Source organism: Amblyraja radiata, chromosome 1 (assembly GCF_010909765.2).
Source record: "Amblyraja radiata isolate CabotCenter1 chromosome 1, sAmbRad1.1.pri, whole genome shotgun sequence".
NCBI classification, from domain to species: Eukaryota; Metazoa; Chordata; class Chondrichthyes; order Rajiformes; family Rajidae; genus Amblyraja; species Amblyraja radiata.
Window position 1 is genome coordinate 51,970,446 of NC_045956.1, and position 24,106 is coordinate 51,994,551.

The 24,106-nt window shown below is 44.7% G+C and overlaps 1 long non-coding RNA gene across 1 annotated transcript; it reads left to right on the forward strand.

Annotated features, from left to right (window-relative positions):
* The first annotated feature begins 4,349 nt into the window (after positions 1-4,349).
* On the forward strand, positions 4,350-22,647 carry LOC116971943. Its single transcript, XR_004411674.1, has 3 exons — positions 4,350-4,360; positions 7,090-7,182; positions 22,636-22,647. It is a non-coding gene; the product is annotated as an uncharacterized LOC116971943 (long non-coding RNA).
* Positions 22,648-24,106: the final 1,459 nt, after the last annotated feature.

The window sequence follows — 24,106 nt, forward strand, 5'->3', positions numbered from 1 at the left end:
GGCAACATCTCTGGAGGACATGGATGGGGGACTTTTTGGGTTGATACCCTTTTTCAGACTATCATTGTGTGCCCACATCTTTGGATTGGGGCTTAAGTGCATCAGGTTATTACATTATGTAGACTTAAAACCCAGAGTGGTAGCTTCTGTCTCAATCCATTCATCCAAACCTTCACCCCCTTTCACTTTCCCCAGAAATTTGCTTCCTTGTTTCCTTGATTGTACTAAATTCCATTAATACAAAGCAGCCAGTCAGCCTGGTATCTTCCCCTTATGGTGATTGATCTGTTTAGATGCCACTTCCTCATCCCTTACACCCCAGGGGTAATTTACAGAGGGTAATTAACCTACAAATCTGGAGCCTTTGGGATGCGGGAGGAAACCGCATCTTCCGGAGAAAATCCACACTTCACAGGGAGAACGTGCAAACTCCACAGAGACAGCACCGGTCAGGTCAAATCTGTGGTGCTGTGAGGCAGCAGCTCTAACAACTGTGCCACTGTGCAGCCCTTAGGATTCTGCTTTGAATCTGCGCAGGATTCTGCTGTAGTTACCAACAATGGTGCGTGCTGGCTGGGTGTATCAGGCTGGGTGTTGCTGGTCGTCCAGATGACTGACTCCACACCTTCCCCAGCCCACTCTACTGCCCCCACTCCAGTCCAAACCCTCAACCACATCATCCAGTCCTTGCCTGCTCCAAGCAGGGCAATCCAGTTAATCCTTCATCTTTATCCCCTCCAACATAGAACATCAAACAGCACTGCTCAAGAACAGGCCCTTCTGCCCATGATGTCTGTGCCGAATATATGATGCCAAGTCAAACTAATTTATTGTGCCTGTTTATGATCTACATCCCTCCATTCCCTGCATATCCACGTGCCTAACAATGAACCACTTACTGTAAATGCCACCATGCTACAAAGTGTATATGCCACAGGCCTGGGTTTAACTGATTAGACCTTAGAAGATGCAGATTTGCCTCAAGTGCCAAAGTTTATTTTTCTCAATTCATTTTGGATTGCAATTTATCTTTTTGACATGGATTCCGAGAATATTTGGTAACTTCAAGGGAATTTCAGTTGCAACACCTAGATTGGCAAATGCCAATAATTTTCTAGCACTGATGAAAACAATGTATTCATTTTTCCATTCTTTTTCAGTTTTGATTAATGTCCAAACTATTAATAATGGAGTTTAAACTATCTTACGCCAGGCTTGTTCTGGTGAATCAACAAGTAGGTATATTGTGGGAGTGAAAGGGAGTGGGCAAAAATAGTAAGATTAAACAAGAACTTACCAGTTCGAAGTTTGATCGTTATTTTATGAGGAGTACGTTGAGGGAATACGTGAAGAACTCCGCCAGGAGGCAAGCGTGTCATTCTTCAAAGCAGCGGTGTGAAATCACAGATAACTGTAATGACTGAACATAGTAAGATTAGAGAAGAAAATACCAGTTGAGTATATGATCAAGGGTGGGAGCGGAGGGCACGTATTCCCTCAACGTACTCCTCATAAAATAACGATCAAACTTCGAACTGGTAAGTTCTCGTTTAATCTTACTATTTTACTTCGGAGTCACGTGAGTGACTACGTGAAGATTTCAAAGCTCTGTGATTTCATGCCGTGGAAACGAGTCCATGCATCACATCTGCCTTAATTGACTGTGGGAGGAATTGTGTTAACATGTTTAGACATGAATCCAACATTGAAATCCATGATAAATTGTTAACAACAAATTATAGCCCCTATTTATGGGGTGAAATTATATTACAGAACTTAAAATTGGCTCTGCAAAGATCCAGTTTAACTACTGGTTTGTGGTAGAATAGTTGGAACATTTTCCCCTGATCCATCCTGCTGTCTCGAGGATTTGGTTCATTGGTACATCCAACTCCATAGCTGCCGATGTAGTTGCAGCCCTGGTGGAATAAGATTTGAATATGTTAGTATCCACCCCAGCTGTTGTTAAAACCTGTTTCAGCCATCTGGAAATAGTTTGAACCGACACTTTTTTGTGGGTTTGTTTGTGGCTGATTAGTAGTGCCATCTCATAGCCACAGATGTTTTTGGGTGTTCTCCATATAGAACAATAATTGTCTTATTATACAGAGACGATATCTGTAGGGTAATCCCTAAATTCTATTTTGAGGCCTGATGATCCCGGTCTGTTCTGTTTGACTAATTCGTAATATGAAACGTTATATTCCTGTTGAAGAAGTCATATAGTCCAGCCTTAACTTATGTACGACTGTACCCTTAGTGCCGTGACCAAAGCCATCAGCATGACTGTTTTGTGCGTCAGTCTTTGCAGGGACAGAGCTGTTGCTGGAGACCAATTCCTTAGCAACGTTAGGACAATACTCATTTCCCATTTAGAGAGTACCTGGTTCTTGGGGGATTGATATTAAAAATTCCCCTCATAGGTTTGGTAACCAGGGGTGAGTCCTAACAGAATGACGCTCTGATCCTCGCCATAGATATGTTGAAAGGGCACTTCTGGCGCAGTTAATGGCACTGTAACTGAGCCCCTCATCATAATGGAGGCCTGCCAGGAATTCGAGAACAGACGTTATGTTCATCAAACTGTAGGTGATGTTGTTTCCGTGACAATATATCTCCCATTTCCTGATGTATACCAGATATAGTTTTTGGTGGACTGTCTGTGGCCCGCTGAGATAATGTTCAATGTTCGGTCCGCCAGTCCCAGTTGCAGTAGAGGTTTCTTTAGACTCTACAATTTGATAGGTTTGTTGTTTTTGACATGGATGGGTTCCCCTGTTACGGGACGAACCAATAATCTGGTTGTTTCAGGATGGTGATGCATGGTTAAAACCCATGTTGAGTATCACAGGGAACCATGGTTAAGTAGGCCAATCGGCACAACCAATTAACAGACGTTGAGTCTTGTTGTATTTTTCGTAATACCCGACTGATGATGCAGAAAAAGAGAGAATGCTTAGATAAACAATTGCCCCCTCAATGCAGTGAAAAGCATCTGTCCCTGCTGTCCCAGGGTCTGGTTCCCAAGAAACACAGTTTGGTAACTGGTGATTAAGTCTTATTTTATTGAATTTGCGTGACCTGATGTCTGTCACTGAATTTTGGATTACCTGGTAGGTAAGTAGTTGATATTCCAATATTTCTCTGGATACACCATTACCAAATTGTATTAGTCAGATTGTCACTCTGTAGTCTAACATGCTGGTGATTTATCCCAGAGCAGTATGACTTTAGGCCATAGAACGCACCCCACATTTCCAGGTAGTTTATGCCCAGTGTCTGTGATAATGATGCCTCCTGTGCCTTTCATCTACCTCCACAGATGGAGATGGAAATTGGTAGTACCCCAACCAAGCGCACTGGCATCAGTTTGTGGCACCACTAAGAGTTTGCTGATAACGATAGGGTTGGAACAATGCCGAATGTTATCCCTCCACCATTTTAATTCCATAAGCTTTGATTGGTGGCTTATTGGTCTGTCGAAATGACCAGTATTAACTTTGAGTGTTTGTATTTTTGCCCTTTGTAGATTTTTGGTAATACAAAGGTCCAAATTGTGTGGCTGGAAAGGCAGACACTATATGCCAATTATACTTGCTACCAATCTGATAGACGGTTCACTGATGTCAGTGGGGTTGTTGCAGGCCTCAGTTAAGACTGTAGCCTTGTCCTTTGGTAAAGTCACCGACAAGTGAGCTGTCAATAGTGAACCCCAAATAATCTATTATGTTGGTAGGCGTTAGTTTAGATTTAACTGGATGGATGATAACCCCAGTTTTCACCCAATTGTATGGTGGCTGTTACAGCTAGTTAGGCCAACTCCAAAGTTATGCCCACAATTAGTATGATCATATGATTATGTATTTGGTAGAGCTCTATACTGCCAGAGCTGCCCCATCCAGTTGAATTTTTTTAAATAACGTTTGTGATCAGTCCATGTAGGCACTGAATAGTAAGCATCTTTTAGGTCGATGCTAGCCATGGAGTAGCCTTTGGAAATCAGTCCTTTAGCAGTTACCAGTTCCCATTTTGTACTGAATATATAGTACAATGTATTCAATTTGGTCAATTCGATGATGATGCGACTGTCACCATCTTTTTTGTTTTTGGTAAAGATATAAGACACAAATTCCAGCCAATCGTGTTGGGTTTACCCATTACCCCTTTTGCACAATTCAATGGTATATCCCTGGATACTGCTTAGGATATAAGTGTCTGTAGTTAATATACACCATGTATCCAAAAGAGTGTAATCTCCCACCAATGTGTGTATTATCCACTCTTTCTATAATTTGTAAGGGACCAGACCCACCTACCTCCATTGTTACCAGTGGAAGTTTGCTTCTTCTGTGTGGTCTTCGTGGAGGTTGAGGCGCCGGTGTCTGGGTTTGTTTTTGGGTTGGGGGTTTGTGCATCTTCCAGAAAGGCCAGTCTGGGCTATGGTCTAAAAGACCGCTGTCCTGTATGCCCGGCCTTTGAGCTTTCACCAGCTTCTCTTGTTCTGCTGGTGGGTGCATAAGGGCGCTGTCTTTGGCTGTAGGAGATCCTTAATGTTGTCGCCTTTATGAGCCCCAGGGCTTTCCCAAGTCCTGCTCCGACATGTTTCCAGATGCTATTTCCACGACTGGAACATTCAGGGATGCGCAGTTTCCTGATCCCAAGTATTTTTGCAGTGGTGTCCATCGTGGTCTGGCTGTATGTATTTGGACACCATGACCAGTAGATTTTGCCTTCCTGCACCCCTTGCACACTTGTAGTTTTGTTCGTCAAAACCCCTCTTCAGGGTCAGCCCAGAATTGACCCCCCCAGTACTCCCCTCTGACAAGGGAGATGCACTGTGCAGCCCTACGTTGCTGCTGTGGGTGTTTTTTATATCCCCACGGTGACTAGACTCCATCTCCCGAAGTCTGTCATGTTGGAGCTCGGCTCCATAAGCAGCTTCAACCAGCTCCAGCGCTCACGGTCGCTGGCCGCTCGCGGCTGCTCAAAGTCGGACTCATCAGTCAACGACTCTTTAGGTTTTCTTCTTGCCTTCCCGCCCAGACGCAGTGTTTAATCTGGCCGGTGCGGGGGCGAAGTCGGGCATAGCTGTTCCCTTACGGGTGATTCCTGTGCCGCCGGCTGCTGCTGGCGTCCGCAACTCCGCGGTCTTCCCCCGCCAGCTTTGTCGCAGCTCTGGTCGACTTCTTTGCCTTGTGCATGTTTCCCCCCCACCTGTAGAACAGTATGGGAACAATAAAGACTGCAGTATCACTTACCTGCAGGTCCAGGCTTAAAACTTGCCGTTAAGGGGGAATGTCCTTCCACCCCTCCTCCTGCCGTTTTGACCTGTCAAAGCCAACGGCTCCGTTCTGTATAGTCTCCCGCCCAGCCATGGTGTTTAATCTGGCCGGTGCGGGAGCGAAGTCGGGCACAGCTGTTCCCTTACGGGTGATTCCTGTGCCGTTGTTTGCACAGCTCTCCATGTTTCCCCACCTGTGAAACAGTATGGGAAGAATAAAGACCGCAGTTTCACTTACCTGCAGGTCCAGGTTTAAACTGTCGCTACGGGGGAACGTCGTTCCACCCCGCCTCCTGCCGTTTCGACTTGTCAAAGTCGACGGCCCCATTCTGAATAGTCTCCCGCCCGGCCGTGGTGTTCTGGCCGGCGCGGGACCAAAAGTCGGCACAGCTGATCCCACTTACGGGGCTTGTGCCTTCAGCTGCTGCTGGCTCCCGCAACTTCGCGGTCCTCCCCAGCCAGCTTTACTCGCAGCACTTGTGGACACTATTTTGTCCTGCTTCCCCCCCCTGTGTAAAACCAGCGCGGGGACAAACACTACCGCAGAGTAAATCACTTACCTGCAGGTCACGGTTTCAAACTTACCGCTGCGGGGGAACGCTCCACCCCGCCTGTCGTTTCGCAAGCGTTAAAGCGATATATGACACGCATGCGTCCTGGCGGGGTTCTTCACGTAGTCACTCACGTGACTCCGAAGTAAAATTGATAAGGATGCTGGTAACATGGTGCAACCATTTGTCAGTTGATCAATTTGTTCCTTGAGATATCATTCAACGGTTATATTCTCCAATTTTAATGAGTCATTTCTTTCTGGAAAACAATAATCATATCAGTAAGGTAGACACAAAATGCTAGAGTAACTCAGGCAGCATCTCTGGGGAGCTGGAATAAGTGACGTTTTGGGTCGAGACCCTTCTTCAGTCTGAAGAAGGGTCTCGACCCGAAACATCACCCATTCCTTATCTCCCGAGATTCTGCCTATCCCGCTGAGTGTCTCTCTTCAGCATTTTGTGTCTATCTTCGGTGTAAACTAGCATCAGAAGCTCCTTCCTACACAATCATATCAGTAACCCTGTCATTGTACCACACATTGCCCCTTGTCTTTGCGAGGCCACTATTATATCTAAGCAACGCCTTAGTAGGAAACATGAGAATGAATGAAGAATAGGTTCCTAGGGCAGGAGAAAGTATAGGGCTTGCATAAAGAACTAGGCCCAGGGCTAATAGAGATGATGGGGATGTGTGTCGAACAATATAAGCTTTGAGTTATGTGAATGGTAAAGGCCAACTGTGATCATTGTGTGGGGAACGAGGTTCTGAGCTAACAGAAACCGTTGGGCTGTGTAAAGGCACAGTCTAACGGAATAGTCCATAACTCACTGAAGGTGGCAACACAGAATGGTAAAGAAGCCATAAGGTATGGTAGTCTTCATTGATCAAGGTATTGAGTAAAAGAGTCAGAAAGTCATGGAGCAGAGTTGGAATTTGGTTAGGCCACATTTGGAGTAGTTTAGTTTAGTTTAGTTTAATTTAGAGATACAGTGCAGAAATAGGTCCTTCGGCCCATCGAGTCCACACCGACTAGCGATCCCCATACACTAGCACTATCCCACACACTAGGGATAATTTGCAATCTTTATGTAAGCCAATTAACCTACAAACCTGTACATCTTTGGAGTGTGGGAGGAATCCGGAACACCCGGGGAAAACCCAAGTGGTCAACGGGGAGAACGTGCAAACTCCGTCCAAACAGCACCTGCAATCAGGATCGTTATGGAAATCCATTTGTAAATGGAATTGTGTAATAGCCTCAAGCTCTTCAGAGAAGGAAGGATTGTATTTGTATGCTTTCCACCTTTCTGTGTAACATTCTTGTGGGTTATTTCCTGATGTAGATACCTGTAATCAGTCTCTGGCACTGTAAGGCAGCAACTCCACCTCTGCCCCACTGCCTGCCCAATTTGCCAATATTGTGAGCATTTCTGGTTGCCTTAGTACTGAAAGGATTTGGAAGCTTTGGAAAGTGTGCAAAGGAGGTTTATTAGAATGATGCCTGGATTAGTGGTTATTAGCCACAAGGCGAGATTGGACAGACTTGGATTGTTTTCTCTGGAAAGCAAAGAGATTGAGGGGAGACCTGGTAGAAGTATGTAAAGTCATGAGGTGCACAGACAGGGTAGACAGTCAGAACCTTTTTCCAGTGCACCCAACCACTGACCCCTCCTGTGTACAATCTCCGATCCAAGCATAACATCTCAAGGCAAAAATATCAAATGCTAGAGGACTTTGCTTTAAGGTGTGGGGTGCAAAGTTTAAAGACGATGGGCGATTTTTTAACACAGAGTGTGGTGGGCTCCCGGGAATGTTCTGCCAGAGATGGTGGTAGAGGCAGATATAATGTGTAAGGCACACAGTGGTGGTTAAAAGGCTTTTGCATAAGCACATGGATATTACAAGAAAGGGAAGGATATAGATTACATGCAGGCAGATAGGAGTTTGTCTCGGCAACATATTCAGCACGTTATGGATCTGTTCCTGTGCTGTTCTATGTTCCATATTCTTTAGACGTCTCGACGCAAAATGTCATCCATTCCTTTTCTCCGGAGATGCTGCCTGACCCGCTGAGTTACTCCAGCATTTTGTGTCCATCTCCCAACTTCTCCACTCAGTACTCTGGCTGCTGAAGGCCGACGTGCTGAAAGCCTTCTTGACCACCTCGTAGTGCCGACTGCCACTGGCAAGGGTCAGGTGTGCGAGAGAGTAAGTCTCCATTTGTGGAAGGGGGCAACGGGCTGGTGAGTAGAGAGATAATTGTGTGGAGCCCACAATAGCAACTGTACTCCCAGCACATCCACGATGCAATCAAACAGGCCTGACAAACTCTGCCACAGGCATCGCTTCCTAAAGGTAGTTTTTCTGACTTAGGTGAAAAGTTATTTGTGGAATGTGCCTTAGTTTCTGGTGGGTTTGCATGTCATGTTTGTACACGTCCGGTGAACCTTTGTCCTTTATACGAGCAGCATGCCATTGTGGCATCTACTCCAGTGCCAGCACCTCCTTAGGCTACACAGGAACCTTCACTCCATGTGCTGAAACCAGATCACTCATTAACCTGTTTCAGCATTCAGCTCCCAAAACATGTTTTTTTCCTTTTCAAAACACGGCGGAATGGAATTCCTGAACATGTTTTTATTTCGTTTTAAAGACATCCTTCCTTTCCTTTTGTTCATGAAGCAGCAATCAGACGTTCAGTCAGATTACCACAGAGGTAAGTGGAACTCAAGCCAAGAGGGTGGCACGGTGGCACAGCGGTAGAGTTGTCGCCCTACAGCGCCAGAGACCCGCGTTCAATCATGCCTATGGGTGCAGTCTGATTGTAGTTTGTACGTTCTCCCCGTGACCGTGTGGGCTTTCTCCGGGTGCTCCGGCTTCCTCCCACACTCCAAAGACGTACAAGTTTGTAGGTCAATTGGCATCTGTAAACTGTAAGATGTTCCAAGTGCGTGGGATGGTGACAGTGTATGGGGTGATCGCTGGTCGGCTCGGACTCAGTGGGCCGAAGGGTCTGTATCTCTAAAGATAGTTGAAGGCCCCAAGCAAGCACAGGGTCACCAGATAGAACTTCCTCCGATGCGAAAACATTGTAGGATTACGATAATCTACCTCATAACGTTGTGAGGTCATTCATTTAATTGCTTATGTAATGTGTAAACATCCATAACTAATTATATTCAACGGCATAATTGCTCTTCCAGTCATGGTTCGATTGCGAGCATTCTCGTCTGGATCCTTTATGCCCCATCCTAGTGACGTGGCACAGATCACAGCAGCATAGCTAGCAGAGCTGCTGCCTCACATCTCCAGAGACCCAGGCTCCATCCTGACCTCTGGTATTCACCGTGTGGAGGTTGCTCGTTCTCCCTGTTCCCTCTGGGTGCTCCGGTTTCCTCCCATCCCAAAGAAATGCTGGCTCGTAGGTTTGTCGGTTAATTGGCCTCTATAAGTTGCCCCGGATGTGTAGGGAGTGGATGGGAAAGTGGGCTAACATAGATCTAGTGTGAACGGGCAATTGATGATCAGCATGGACTCAGTGGGCAGTGGGGAAGAAACTGTTCTTAAGTCTGGACGCCTAGTCTTTCAACCTCCTGTATCTTCTCCCAGAAGGTAAAAAAGAGAAAAGGGAATGGCCAGGGTGGCAGGAATCCTCAACAATCCTTCCAGCTTTCGTGATGCAATGGACTTGGGCTCGGTGGGCTGAAGGGCAGGTTTCCACGCTGTATCTCTAAACTAAACTAAACTAAACTAAACTGATGTTGCTGTACATAGAATCTTGCAACATACCCGGCACTCAAGAGTTAATAATACAGGCACATATTATGTTTGTGCATAGTTCTCAGCCAGGTTTTATTTGTTATACTGAAATAAATGCTAAAGCAATTACCTGGAAGCTATTTTACGGAAGAATCTTTGCTGTGTGGAGTGAAGCTCACTCATTGCATGAAGAATCTGAATATCCAGCTGCTCGTAGTTAACGCTCCACCAGTCTGAGCAGGTGGCCGCATTGCCCTCCGTAAACCACATGAAATGGGCTGATATTCGGGAGCACCACAGTGCAGTGAATGGAAGAGCTGGCATCCACGACTGGCACAGTTAGGTGGGTGGCAAAGATTGACAAGCTCTGCTCAGCCTGGGCCAAGAACACTCATCTCCTGTTCCTGTCAACAGTATATTCTCATTACCCCCTCCCGCTCACACACACACACACAGTTTTCCTATAATATTCTGCATGCCCGCTTGCCAATCTTAGCATCGTGTAGTGTAATGCACAACAACTGTTGTTTCAGACACTGACACATCAAGTGGCTGTGGAATATACTTTTCTGATTTACAGCAGTCTATTTTGGAGCTTGATGATGACTCTTTACTCAAAACCAGTGATGGCCATTGTTTGGGATATGGTAGGGTTGTGGTTATGTTACTGGGGGCTCTCAGCTAATGTACAAAAGATGCAGAAAAGGACACAAAGTACTGGAGTAACTCAGCAGGTCAGGCAGCATCTCTGAACTTTAGACTTTAGTTTAGAATTTACTTTAAGCTTGGGACTTTAGAGATACAGCACAGAAACAGGCCCTTCAGCCCACCGAGTCCGCACTGACCAGCAATCACCCCTTTCATTAGCACTACCCTACACACTAGGAACAATTTATAATTTTACCAAACCCAATTAACATACAAACCTGTGTATCTCTGGGATTTGGGAGGAAACCGGAGCACCTGGAGAATAACCCACACAGTCACAGGGAGAACGTACAAAGTCGGTACAGACAGCACCCATAGTCAGGGCCAAACCCGGGCAGCAACTCTACTGCTGTGCCACTGTGCCGTCTCTATCTCTGGAGAACTGGGATAGGTGATGTTTCGGCTTGAGATCCTTCTTCAGACTTGACCCAGAAAGGTCATCTGTCCATATTCTCCAGAGATGCTGTTGGGTTACTCCAGCACTTTGAGTTCTTTTGTATATTAACCAGCATCTACAGTTCTTTGTTTCTACCATAGATACAGTTTTGAATGAATGTTAAGTCAATGCTTTAATGAAAATGTTAGTCCTTCAGTTCCATTTTAACCACCTGTATCCTCCCCTCTGGCTTTTCATTTCTAGTCTTCATCACGTACTCACCACTCCCGTCCAACATTCAGTCTGAAGAAGGGTCCCAACCCCAAACGTTGCATGTCCATTCTCCTTGTTGATGCTGAGTTCCTCCAGTAGTTTATATTTTGCTCAAGACTGCAGCATCTGCAGCTCCTTGAGTCACCAATAAAATGGTCGTGGCAGTAATGACTGCCAAAGATTCATATAAAACATGTGGTTCAAGATTGCGAGGGTGGGAGGGGCCGCATGCTGGCGTGATGAGCACTGGGTGGGTGAGGCAGGAAAAGCAGGGGAACAAGAGAGGGAGCGGATACGGAGCTAAGCGCCAACTTCACAAGTTCATAAGTTCTAGGAACAGAATTACGCCACTTGGCCCATCTAGTCTACTCTGCCATTCAATCATGGGTGATCTATATTTCCCTCTCAAACCCATTCTCCTGCCTTCTCCCCATAACCCCTGACATTCTTACAAATCAAGGATCTATCAATCTCCACCTTAAAAATATCCATTGACTTGGCCTCCACAACAGTCTGTAGCAATGTATTCCACAGATTCACCACACTCTGACTAAAGAAATTCCTGTTCAGCTCCTTTCTAAAAGCACATCTTTTTATTCTCATAGATGGCCTCTAGACCTAGACTCTCCCATTAGTGGAAACATTCTCTCCACATTCATTCTTTCACTATTCGGTAAGTTTCAATGAGGTATCCCCTCATCCTTCTAAACTCCAACGAGTACCGGCCCAGTGATTTCAAACGCTCATCATATGTTAATTCAAATAATTTCTGGGATCACCTTAGTTAACCTCCTCTGGACCCTCTACAACGCCAGCATATCCTTCCTCAGATATGGGGTCCAAATGGGACCTTTATAGATGAATAATCTATTGTTCATGTTTATTTGTTGTGCCTGGACTCACATCAACATGATTGATTCTCAGCTGTCCTTGGAAAAAGCCAAGCCAGCCGCACGTTTCAAAGGCAAGGTTTCAAGGTCAGTTTATTGTCACACGTACCAATTAAGGTACAGTGAAATTCGAATAGAGATATGAAATAAATGCTGGAGTTTGCCAGTGATGCCCACATCCCATGCATCAACATCAAAAAGATATTGTTGTTCCAGGAGCAGTAGCGTTGAAGGTGCCAGGTCTCCATGTTCACAGTAAAAACCCTGTCACTTCAATACAAAAACATTAACACAGTTAGTTTGTTTCTCTGAATTCGGCTTAGTATCCAGCGGATGATTTTCAGCCATTTACCCATTGACACAGTAGTATTTAGTTGCATCATTCACTGCTTTGCACAAACAGCAAGATCATTTCTTGAGGCACTAGTCCAACCCGCCCACACCTCTCTTCCAGCTTTCTCTCCCTCTCCAATTACAATCAGTCTGAAGAAGGGTTCTTACCCAAAATGTCGCCTATCCATGTTCCTCAGAGATGCTGCCTGAACCACTGAATTACTCCAGCACTGTGTGTCTTTTTTTCCTGTAAATCAGCATCTGCAGTTCCTTCTGATTCCAACCAATTACTAATAATTCCAATAAATAATCTACCAGGTGTAAGAAACATGTTCTTTCACGATTTATTGCAACAGATTGAAAAAGTTCCCCCAATATTGTAATACGTACTGCTGTGAAAAGAAATCAGAAATGTTTATTTTTCAAGTTCATGTTTACCAGTTCAGAATCATTTGGTGAATTATTAAGCAAAGGTTTTTGTTTAATAGTAAAGAAACTGGTTTTGGTGCCAGTGAATAAATGTGGGAGCGAATTAGATTTAAAGAAGCCATTTGATTTTGGGTGGTTTTTAATGTAAATGGGCTTCACCATCCGGAAGTTCGTATCAAGACTTCTCCAGGTAAACACCTGCCTGATCCAAACATAATTCCAACCCAAGTTCAGAAATTCCAGTGCACCCAACCACTTCCCACTGACTCCTCCTGTGTACAATCTCTGATCCAAGCATAACATCTCAAGGCAAAATCCGGATCCCAGCAGAAAATATTCCCCAATTAGATCTGTGTTTTTGTTTAAAGAGGAATGGTCACCATTTTAGGTCAAGCCACATAATGTTGTGTTTGGATCAGAAATTTTACAGGGAGGATGTGATACTTGTCTACATCCTTTAAACCCAACCCACTTCCACACTTATTAGCTAATAGCAGTTGGACCTGACAAGGGTTTACATAGTCCAAGATGTCATAGTCTACTGTGAGTTTCCAGAATTTTCAGTCTCAATATTCAATATTTCAGCATGGGTTGTTTCTATTTATGGGGGGATAACTCATCCACTGTGGAGCAGATGGTTTAGTACAGATAGGCATGGTGTTTGGCATAGACTTGGTGGGCCGAATACATGAACTATATCCCTCTATTCCCTGCACTTCCACGTGCCTATATAGAAGTCTTTTAACGTCACTTTCGCATCTGTCTCCACCACTACCCCAGGCAATGCGTTCCAGGTCCCATCACATTCTGTGTAAGGAAACATTGCTCCGACATCTTTATTAAACGTTCCCCCTCTCACCATGTAGCTATCTATGCCCTCTACTGTTGGACATGTCCACCCTGGGAAAAAGGTTCTGACTGTCTACCCTATCTGTGCACAATGACTAATCTGGGCAACTATGATTCTGCAAACCTCATAAGGAAGTAATGTTGGAACACAGCAGATTCATTGATCTTTCCAACCATTTATAAGCACAGTTATAATTGCAACTTGATAGTCATCTCCGCAAGGGCGCACGAGGTGAAGAAAGAACCTGACTTCCTGAAAAGTCAAAGACTTGAGGTGAGGTTGTGCTTAAGACCTGTGAGAACTGGACCATCCCACGCGACTGTAATTGCAGTAAGTCCAAACAAGTACTTGGTGGGGATTAAGTGGTCGGGGTAACCTCAGCTACGCCATTGTGCAGAGGTGCCAAGTGGAGACCATGGTGGGAAACACTCCGTATAGGCAATGGCAGTGACCCAACTCTTCCTGATGCCCTAAACTGGGGACGGTGCAAGTCTGTGGGGAAGGCGGTGTTTTAAGAAAATAAAGGATGAAAGAAGAGAAAAAATAAATAGTTAAATTGGAAATTGACATGGATCATATGGTCGCTGATCCAAAGGGCAAAAAACTCTGGAAAGAGCAGAATCACGGTACTTATTTCACAACTTATCAAATCACGTTTTGAGTAAAAATATGGCTACTCGTCCTCAGGATATTTTTTCAATTATTATTTTAACAGAGGCTTTATTTTTTTAATTTAGCACGCATTTCTTTTAGTGTTCCTTGTAAACAGCACTGGCAAGCAAATTCAAAAATTCGACAATTACTATTGTCAAATTAGTTCTTATCGCAATTAAACATTTGCCATGCCATGCCATGGCACTTCCATTCAGGAGATTGCATGCTTGATTTGTGATGGATTTGCTTTGTTAAGGGGAAGAAAAATAACATTTTGGTGCCTTGTGAGAGCCAATATTGGGCAAACATGCACCCCTTGACCTGCCTGCCTCCTGTTAAAACATTTATTTTTGTTGCAAGATTCAGGCTCACCTCCAGTTTGTTTTATACCTAAGAATGTGACCTGACTCTCAAAAATTCACGAAACCCTCATGAGCCACCTGCACCATTTTCAGTACACCCTCCCAGGCACATAATACAAGCATATTGCACAGACTTGTTATATCTGACAGATTCACTGGAATGGTGGCAGTGAGCTGGCAAGGCACTGTATATGCTGAGAGGGATATAGCTCACTACTGCACATAGAGTAATACAGCGTGGAAACAGGCCTTTCGGCCCAACTTGTCCATGCCAATGAAGGTGCCCATGAACAAGCTCTTCAGCCCAACTTGCCCTAAACCGATCAACACGTCCCATCTACCCGCGGCTCACCTGCCTGCGTTTGGCCCATATCCCTCTATCCCTCTAAGCCTGTCCTATCCATGTACCTGTCTAACTGTTTCTTAAATGTTACAATAGTCCCTGCCTCTGGCATCTCATTCCAAACACCAACCACCCTTTGTGTAAAAAGGTTACCCCTAAAATTCCTATTAAATCTTTCCCCCCTCACCTTAAACCTGTGTCCTCTGCTTCTCGATTCCCCTCCTCTGGCCAAACGATTCTGTGCGTCTACCCAATCTAATCCTCTCATGATTTTATACACCTCTATATGATCACAAAAAAAGGCACTGTATCAACTTATATACATCTATCAGGTAACGTTGTCACTATAGCAAAGAAGAAATAAGACCATATGAGGTGATGGCAGGAATAGGTTGTTTGGTCCCATCTATCAGCATTGCAATGCAATAAGATTGTGGCTGCATTGTACCTCTGCTCTTCTTCTCTGTACATTTTCCTTTATTCCCTTAATGACTGAAAATCTCTTGATCTCTGTTTTGAATCTGTTCAACAATTGACCCATTCATGGGTAGAAAATTCCAAAGGTCTATCACCATCTGCATGAAGAAATTTCTTCTTATCTTGAATAGTTGACTCCTTGTTTTGAGATAGCACCACTTGGTTCTGGGCACCGCAGCCAGGAAAAACATGGTGATGCCTGACCCGCCGAACTACTTCATCATTTTGTGTCTATCAAAAATGACTTGATTTTGGACTCCATATCAACTCCCTTCTGATATGTGAAACCACTGTAGAATCTATGGAATCTTGGAAGGTGATCATCACTGCACCCATCGTCTGCATGACCAAACTAGGATTATTCAATACCAGCACCCAGTGGTGCAGCAGGTAGAGCTGCTGCTTCACATCGCCAGAAACCCAGGTTCGATCCTGACCTCAGGTGCTTCCTATGTGGTGTTGGCCTGTGACCACCAGGTTTCCTCCAGGTGCTCTGATTTCTCCAAAGACGTGCAAGTTTGTAGGTTAATTAGCATCTGTAAATTGCCTCTATGGTGTATGGAATGGATGAGAAAGTGGGATAAATAGAGCTTGGGTGATCAATGATCGGCCCGAACTCAGTGGGCTGGAGGGCCTGTTTTGACACTGTGTCGCTAAAGTAAAAGTGGTCTAAGCTAAATAGGATTTTGCAGTGGGCTGGCACATACTTGATGGGCTGAATAGCCTCCTTCTATGTCATAATGAAATATGATCAGGGTAAGTGCCCACTGTGACTGTTCTTCCCAATGAACAAACATTGCCCTCTATCTGGTACAGGATCCACATCATGGATCAATAGTGGCCTGAAGATCTGTAGGCCTGAACTTCTTATCGAGTCCACACCACAAGATTACAAATTGTTCAGCCTGAGCTGAACACACTTCTCGGCATCTGCGTTCAATTGCGTCTTGCGCTTCTTGTGCTTTTTGTACGTGGTCGTGGAAAGATTGGTGAAAACAGGGCCGCGATATGAACGCTCTTTCCTTGACCCCAGGCCTTAACTAACCAGACAGTTGTCAATTATTAAAAGTGTATCATTAAAAGATTCTTCCCTATTTGGATCTACCTCAGTTTTGGATACACAACAGGGAGTGTAGAAATGAGTTAGTAGAACATAATTCAATGTCGTCAACTTCAAATGAACAATATTGGTTTTCACTGCTGCAAAGAGTATGAAAAACATAACATTACTAATTCATTCTCAAAGAGATAGCTATTAGGCACAATTTCACCGACTAGTTATAATCTATTAATTAGTCAGCACATGCTGACTAATTAACCAGCAACCTTTAAAACCAACACCTCATAAGCAGAACTGAACTTGTAGAGTCATGGAGTCATACGACATGGAAACACGCCTTTTGGCCCAACTTTCCCACGCCGACCAATATGCCCCATCAACATCAGTCCCATGTGCCCGTGTTTGGCCCATATTCCTCCAAACCTATCCTACCCATGTACCAGTCTAAATGCTTCATAAACGTTGCAATAGTACTGCCGCAACTACCTCCTCTAGCAGCTTGTTCCATACACCCACCATCCTTTGTGTAAAAAAAGTTACCCCTCAGGTTCCTATTGTTCTTTCCCCCCTCACCTTGAACCTATGGTTTTCGATTCCCCTACTCTGGGCAAAGGATTCTGTGTGTTTACCCAATCTATTCCTCTCATAATTTTGTACACCTCAAGGTCACCACTCATCCTCCTGCACTCCAAGGAATAGAGTCCTAGCCTGCTCAACCTCTGCCTTTTGTTCAGGCCCTAGAATCCTGGCAACATCCTCGTAAATCTCCTCTGCATCTTTTCCAGCATGACAACATCTTTCTTATAACAAGGTGACCAATACTGAGCACAATACTCCAAATGTGGCCACACCAGTGTCTTAGATAACTGCAACATGATCTCCCAACTTTTATACCCAATGCACTGACTGTTGAATGCCTTTTTGACCACCCTATCTACCTGCGACACAACTTTTAACAAGCTATATACGTACCTGCACTCCTAGATCCCTCTGCTCTACACCACTCCCCAGACCCCTATCATTCGCTGTGTAGGTCCTGCCCATGTTACACTTCCCAAAATGCAACACCTCACATTTCTCTGTATTAAATTCCATCAACCGTTCCTCAGCCCACCTGCCCAAGCGATCAAAATCCTGCTGCAGTCCATCTTCACTATCTACAGTACCACCTATTTTTGTGTCATCTGTAAACTTGCTAATCATGCTCTGCATGCTATCATCCAAATCATTGATATAGATGACAAACAGCAATGGGCCCAGCTCTGAACCCTGATGCACACCACTAGTCACAGGCCTCCAGTCTGACAAACAACCTTCCACCATCCCCTCATTCAGACATCTGAAGAAGGGTCTCAAAATGAAATGTCACCAGTCCGTGTTTTCCAGAGATGCTACGTGACCTGCTGAATCCATAAGTGAGTGAATGGGTTTGCTCTGAGAATCGTATCCCATTTTATCCCACAGTGGAATCCTAATACCCCTCATAGATTCCTTCAATTTGGTATTTCACATAATTCCTTTAAGGGATTGAACTGTCAGGAGCGTTTCCTGCCCAAAAGTCTGAAGGAAAGCTGCACTGCTGGGCATTGGAAGCATAAACCATCCCTTTGATGTGGAAAAGTTCAGGGACCACAATAAGCTTGTGTTGAAAACTCTTGTAGCGGCCATTGCCCAAGAGATGTAGGGAAAGAAATGGGGAGTGATGGGACTGGAAGGGAGATGTTGGAATGTGCCCTGTTGCAGTCCATGGTTTTTCTAACTGCTGCATCTAGGAGCCTTTGCCTTTGTCTACTGAGGCACTGGGCATCTCTCCCAACTCCTCACACACCCTCAGCAGGTGAGGAGCCTATTGAGGACAGGCTGGTGAACGATCAGGCCAACGCAAGGATTCTCCCCTGTGGTCTAGCTAAGGAGAGGAGGAATGTGAATGCAATGCACATTTTATGAATGGTCCCTTTAAAATGGAGTGGAGTCCCAAGAGGCATTAGGCAGTCTCCTGAGAGAAGGCACAGATTATTAAAGGCTGGGTCTTGAGGCAGACTGGTGGAAAAATATTTGACATGCCAAGTTGGTATTTATGTGCCAACATGTTCCCTATTCAAAGACTTCCAAAGACAGACTTTAAACACTTGAGAGTACATCGAACACCAAGTATACTCACTTCCCATGCATTTGGTTGTGACACTCCGAAGGCAATACTCTCAGCCACATTTAAGAACATAGAGCATAGAACAGAACAGCACAGGAACTGGTCCTTCGACCCACAATGTTTTTGCCAAACGTGATGCCAAGTTAAACTGATCTCATCTGCCTGTATGTGATCCATATCCCTCTATTCCCTGCACTTCCATGTGCTTGCTAAAAGCCTCTTAAACTCCACTGCCTCCACCACCACCCCTGGCAATGTGTTCCAGGTCCCCACCACTCTCTGTGTAAAAAAACTTGCCCCCTGCGCATATTAATTAAACTTTCACCCTCTCACCTTAGGCTTAATGGTCCAAATGAGGCTAGCCTCTTTTTGTTCTAAAATATATTTAACTAATAAAAGTAAAAGAAAAAAAGGCCATTGTCTCCACTTTTCAATAAATCATCAAAGGAGACCTATTCCTACCTTATCCCCACATCCGGTCTATTTACAGTCGACTGTGTGGTCACAATGGCATGAATTTCCTTGATACTGCAGTTTTGAAAGAGAGCATTTTTGTAGTTTAGCTTTAATTTAGTTGAGAGATACAATTTAGTTGAGAGATATGACACGGAAACAGGCCCTTCACCACCACCGTGTCCACGCTGACCATTGATCCCCATACACTACCCCTATCCCACACACAATGGAGACAATTTAGAATTTTACCAAGTGTTTAAGAAGGAACTGCAGATGCTGGAAAATCGAATGTACACAAAAATGCTGGAGAAACTCAGCGGGTGCAGCAGCATCGATGGAGCGAAGGAAATAGGCAACGTTTCGGGCCCGAAACGTTGCCTATTTCCTTCGCTCCATCGATGCTGCTGCACCCGCTGAGTTTCTCCAGCATTTTTGTGTACCGTAGAATTTTACCAAACCAGTTGGCCTACAAACCTGTATGTCCTTGGGGTATGTGACAAAACCAGGGCAACCGGGTAAACCTTAGCGGTCACGGGGAGAATGTACAAACTTTGTGCAGACAGCACCCATGGTCAGGATCGAACCCGGGTCCCTGGCGCTGTGAGGCAGCAACTCTACTGCTGCGCCACCGTGCCACGCTTTGTCCCTGAGCAAAACACCAACTCAGCTGGTGAGTGGCTCCAGCAATAGAGCATTTTGTTGCTGAACTATTATCACATATGCAGATAGACTGGAGCAAAATGCTGGAGCAACTCAGCGGGTCAGGCAGCATCTCAAGAGTAAAGGGCGTATCGGGTCGAGACCCTTCTTCAGACTCCGATATCACATGCGGAATCAGTTCACAGGATCTGTCCAGGGTTTGCTCCACGTACAGGGGGAGGGGAAGGTGAAGGAGAAAAGTTTCATGTTGCCTTGGTGATTATTTGACAGGAAAAGGTGGGTGTATTAAACAGCTATTTTTAACCTGAAAATTGGAAGACTTGTGGTTAAGCAAGGAGTTGTGGTTAAATGAGGAGGTGGCATCCGTCATCACTGGCAGCGCTGTTTATGTGTGTGTTTATTATCAGGGTGGGAGAGAGGAGCTGTATTCATGTTAACCTGTGGTCAGTGAAGAAAGGTTGCATCTGTGCATCTGTTGAGGGTGAGCTAATCAATCTTATTTTACTTGCTTTAATGAAGCGGTTGTATCTGTTCCCAGCACCAATCTAGGGAGCATCGAGGTAATTTGAACCTAGATTTCCTGTGGTCTAGTGTTAAAGCTGTGCAGCCTATACAGTCATAAAGGCATATACCATGGAAACAGTCCCTTCAGCCCAGCAAGTCCCTGCGGACCAGCAACCACCCATTTACACCAATCCTACACTTCCGACCAGATTCACTGATATACAGGGGACAATTTACAGTGGCCAATTAATCTATGTTTTTGGGGTGTAGGAAGAAACCACAATAGCCCCAGAGGAAACTAACACAGTAACAGGGGGTTCAGTTTAGTTCAGGGAAAGTGGCCCGTCGGCCCACCGAGTCCATGCTGACCATCGATCGCCCTTTCACACCAGTTCTACCTTACATTCCCTACATACTAGGGACAGTTTACAGAGGCCAATTGGCACACAAACCCGCACGTCTTCGGGATGTGAGATTAAACCGGAGCACCTGGAGGAAACTCACACAGCCACGGGGAGAACGTGCAAACTCCACACAGACGACACCTGATGTCAGGATCAAACCTGCGTCTCTGAAGCATTGGCTCTACTATTTGCCCCACTCGGCTGCCCTATTTTTAAATTGCAGTCACTGTAGTGTGGCAGGAAACAGAGCAGCCAGTTTGTACACAGCAAGCTCTCAATAGCAACAAGGGCGATTGTTGAGCGATGAATTATTGAGGGATGAACGTCAGCTCTCCATGAATTTCCTCAGCATCTATGCCGAAGATCTAAAGATTCCATGGAAAGCAAACACGAACTGGTCATCTTTTAGTTTAGTTCAGTTTAGTTTAGTTTAGAGGCGCAGCATGGAAACAGGCCCTTCGGCCCACCGAGTCCAAGCCGACTAGCGATCCCCATACTATCCTACACTTAGGGACAATTTACAATCTTTACCAAAGCCAATTAACCTACAAACCTGTACACCTTTGGAGTGTGGGAGGAAACCGGAGCACCTGGGGAAAATCCACGTGGTCATGGGGAGAACGTACAAATTCCACACTGGCTGCACCCGTAGTCAGGATGGAACACATGCCTCTGGCACTGTAAGGCAGCAACTCTACTGCTGTGCCACCGGTCCGCCCCAGGGTTATATTTATCCCTTGACTGTATGACTTGGATTTAACATCTCACCTAAAAGAGTACGTCATTGACAATGCAACATTCCCTCAGCACTACTGAGAATTGATGTTCAGATCTCTGGTGTGAGACTTGAACCCACAATCATTGTGATGCTGGGCTACACTGTTCTCTCATATTCACGTGTCGTTCAACAAATCCAGTTCTTGCCACCTGCAATAATCCTGCGGCCTTGAGACTCGGTTCTGCTTTCCAAATCTAAATTCCCACAGATATTCCTTCCCTGCCCAGCTCCACAAACACAGACTGTTAAGCTTTTGTAGTCTGGGAGGAGATTTGAACCGCCCGCTGCTGCTGCTGCTGCTGCAAGCAATCTGAAACTAACCCCACGCGCTCACCCAGAGCAGTTCACTAGAAGTTCACCGTTTGTCAGTAACAGCGAAGCACGAGGAATCATCCAGATCCTTGTTCTTGAAGACATCCATGGAACTACGACATGTTTTGGAACCAGCTTGGTGGAACTGGCTAACGCAGGCGAAACCCATCGCCATGCCAACCTGCTCAGCCAATTGCCCCACTTGTTAATAATGCCCTCTCCACTTCAGACTGAGGCCAGTTACGATCTCTAACTTGTTGGTGTCTTCTCCTGCAGCCAGATACGTCGCTCAGCTCCAGGAACACATCCTGCTTTGTGTACGCACTTGAAAACGTAAGAAGAGAAAGCTTTCTGTACCTCACACTGGTCATTTTCATCTAGCATAATATTTTCGCAGAACGACTCACCATTTCTGTTTTAACAATATTTACATTTGACTGGAGTTATAAATATTCAACTGATCAAACTCAGCAGTGTCCATTTGGTTGAGTAGATCAACACCAGTCCACAGCTCCAACTCCTCCCCTTACCTACTTCAATATTAAATAACCTTACTGCCAAAAATCCCTTGCTCTTCAGGTTACTTGTAGCATGGTCCCAAAGTGAGAAAAGCTATTAATGGAAGTAAACTTTTTTTAAAAATCAACATTTATTTAGAAATAAAGTTTATGGCAAGGAGTAGCCTGGAGTTGGTCTATTGACAAGGACAGCCTGAAATCCACTGGATTTGCTTCTCCTGCAAAAGAATTGTACGTTGGAAAGACACTGGCTGGAAATTGTATGCTGCACAGAAGTGGCGTGGCACGTTAGGGGCGCTTTTCTTACACAAACTATTTGCAAAGGGCTGTGTCTTCTGTGTGGCTATACCACGGTACTAGAGCACGTGCTGAATTCGGAGCCTCTCATGTCCTGGAGACTGAGGTGGAATGCTTGGACTGGGAGCGCAGCTCAGAGACAGCGGTGGGAAAGCTGCATCTCTGACAGGCAATGGGATGAAATGGTGGAAATCCAGGTAAAACTGTCAGAGAGCTCGGAAGCCACCACACAATGAAAGGTGGTCTTAACTTGACCATGGGGACATGTGGTCAGGAAACGTACAATGGTTGATTCAGTTGGGTAAGTTCCCCACAGAGCCTTCAGTTTACAGTGATGGAGGTTCTCCCAGTTTCCTATCCAATATTTATCCATCCATCAGTTACGATCTCTGCAGAATTTTACTAGAAAACCCAGACGAATTATATTGTTGGTTCTTCATGGAGTTGATGCACAGGGTGGGTACATCTAAATAAAACCAAAAGGGAGGGCTTTTCTCATGGTCTCAGAACCTGCCTAGTGCTCCATAAACAAAGAGGTCTTGTCAATATGGTACGGTAAGATAAATAGCAAGGCATATTCCTTTATCACGTAAATGGCTCATTTGTAATCATGTATTGTCTTTCCGTTGGCTGGTTAGCACACAACAAAAGTTCTTCACATGACAATAAACTAAACTAACTAACTAACTAACATGGAACAATAGAGCACAAGAACAGACCCTATGGGCCACAATGTCTGTGCCGGACATGTTGACAATACCATCACTTATCTACCTGGACACAACTCATATCCCTTCATTCCCTGCATATCCACATGCCTTTCCAAAAGTCTTTTAAATGTCACTAACATATCAGCTTCAACCACCATGCCCAGCAGAGCATTCTAGACATTCACCACCCTCTGTGAAAAAGACAGAATGCATGTCCATGTGCATATCCATGTGCTTGTCTAAAATCCTCTTGTGCCACAATCGTATCAGTTTCCACAACCACTCCTGGCAGCACGTTCCCAACACTCACTACTTTCTGTAAAAAAAAACTACCCCACACATCCCCTTTAAACTTTGCCCAGCTTGCCTTAAAGCTATGCCCTCTAGTATTTGACTTCTATCCTGGGAAAAAGGTTTTGACTGTCTACTCCGTCTATGCCTCCCATAATTATATATACTTCTATCAGGTCTGCCCTTAACCTCTGGTGTTCCAGAGAAACCAATTCAAGTCTGTCCAACCTCTCCCTGTAGCTAATACCCCATGAATCCGAGCATCGCTCTGCTAAACCTCTGCGCCCTTTCCAGAGCCTCCACATCTTTTCTGTAATTGAGTCAAGAGTGTTTTGATGTCATATGTCCCAGATAGAACAATTAAATTCTTATTTGTTGCAGCACAACAGAATATGTAAACATATGTACACTGGAAACATTATGATAAACAAGAGGAAAAAAACGAAAAAAAAGTTCCGCGTGCATACATGCCACATATACTCGCAAATACAAATACCCAGACACATATATATATAGATACATTACATATATATATATTTACACATACACACATACTCAAAATACAAACAATGGTAATGCAATGATAATAATAATAATAATAATAATAATAATAATTATTATTATTATTATTACAGACAATAGGCAATAGGTGCAGGATTAGGCCATTCGGCCCTTCGAGC